Consider the following 1717-nt stretch of genomic DNA (forward strand, 5'->3'; position numbering starts at 1 on the left):
TCTATCTATCTATCTATCTAATTTGTACCTGGATGTTCATCTCATAAGCGCATATGGTAGTCATTTCTCAAGGAAGTGATCACTTAATGAATAAGTAAACCACATCCAGTAACATATTTATCCATGTCTGGCCGGTTTGTCTGATCAGTGTCACAGAAAGACAGACGGAGATACAGACAGACACTGGAACTGACAGCCAGCAGCTGATGCGTGGGTATGCTGGAGGGCCTGGTTATAGATTTGCAGAATTTGCAGAATTGTCTCTCTGAGGAACAGCTTCCCTGCTGCATAATGGATGAGAGGGACGAGGGGATCCGACTACAAAGAGGGGGACTGATTTTATTGGGGGGAGAGGGAGAGGGTTGGTGGTGTGTATTGACTAACAACACATTAAGAGGTCATTCAACATCATAATTAGCTTTGGGGCATTTCATATTCATGTGACATTTCTTTCAGTTTAAGCTTATTTCGTCTGATGCCTGAGTAACCAGTTCAACCTCTTCATTGTTGAGAAAAATATTATTTATTAATATTTCTTCATTACTTTGCAGGAAATCCAGCCTCTGCACGATTTGGTTAAACTCATATGTGTCATGTGGCAATTAGCAGATAGTGAGGAGATGTTTTTTACAGTGTGTTCTGGGGACAGGCAGCTAGTAGATAGTGAGGAGATGTTTTTACAGTGTGTTCTGGGACAGGCAGCTAGCAGATATAGTGAGGAGATGTTTTTTACAGTGTTGCTGGGACAGGCAGCTAGCAGATAGTTAGGAGTTTTTTTTACAGTGTGTTCAGGGGACAGGCAGCTAGCAGATAGCGAGGAGATGTTTTTCAGTGTGTTCAGGGGACAGCAGCTATCAGATAGGAGAGATGTTTTTTACAGTGTGTTTCTGGGGCAGGCAGCTATCAGATAGCGAAGAGGATGTGTTGTTACAGTGTGTTCTGGGGGCAGGCAGCTAGCAGATAGTGAGGAGATGTTTTTTATAGAGTGTTCATGGGACAGGCAGCTAGCAGATAGTGAGGACATGTTTTTTATAGTGGGACAGGCAGCTAGTCAAAGCTAGGCAAGCTGTCAAAGTGACATTTGAAAAAACTCTGAGGGTAGTATGCTCTCAAACTGCTATTTGATCTTATAGACAAACAACATTGTTTGATTGATCGCACAACTGTGAGCCTGTTGGAGGGAAAAGGCATTAGCATAAATCTTACTATATCTGTTCTAAAAAAATCCACCTCAGTTGTCATTTCTCTAAACAGAGAGACAGCCTCTACTGTCAGATCAAAGTTAGAGCAAACTGAAGTTTAAGCTTAAAGCGAATGAGAAAATTGGATTTTAGAAAAGATTAAAAAGACAATCTTACTTAGGCCCACTCTAGAACCCTTCAACATTCTTTAATGGTAAACCACAATTTAATCCAGATTAGGCATTAATCCTTGCTATTGCAACCATTCCTCAGTGTGTCTAATGACAACAATCTGAAGTGAAAGCCAAAGGTCATTCTAATTTGGTCTATCTGACACATTTATCCACTTTATAGCCACTCACCTTTTTTAAAGTCTTTTTAGCTTTTTGCTAGGAACTAAGTAAATGTTAAGATGCGAGGAGCTACTTTGAAGTGAATTCATTTCTTTTTGCTCTCTCACTGTGAGTTTTAATAGATTTCCGCAGTCCTGGGGTATATCTGTTATACACACACACACACACACACACACACACACA

The 1717-nt window shown here is 40.6% G+C and overlaps 1 protein-coding gene across 3 annotated transcripts in view; it reads left to right on the forward strand.

Annotated features, from left to right (window-relative positions):
* The window catches only part of LOC116699510 (neurocan core protein), a 49912-nt gene that overhangs the window by 39973 nt on the left and 8222 nt on the right, over positions 1-1717 (forward strand). The window lies entirely within an intron of this gene.

This window comes from Etheostoma spectabile, chromosome 12 (assembly GCF_008692095.1).
Source record: "Etheostoma spectabile isolate EspeVRDwgs_2016 chromosome 12, UIUC_Espe_1.0, whole genome shotgun sequence".
NCBI classification, from domain to species: Eukaryota; Metazoa; Chordata; class Actinopteri; order Perciformes; family Percidae; genus Etheostoma; species Etheostoma spectabile.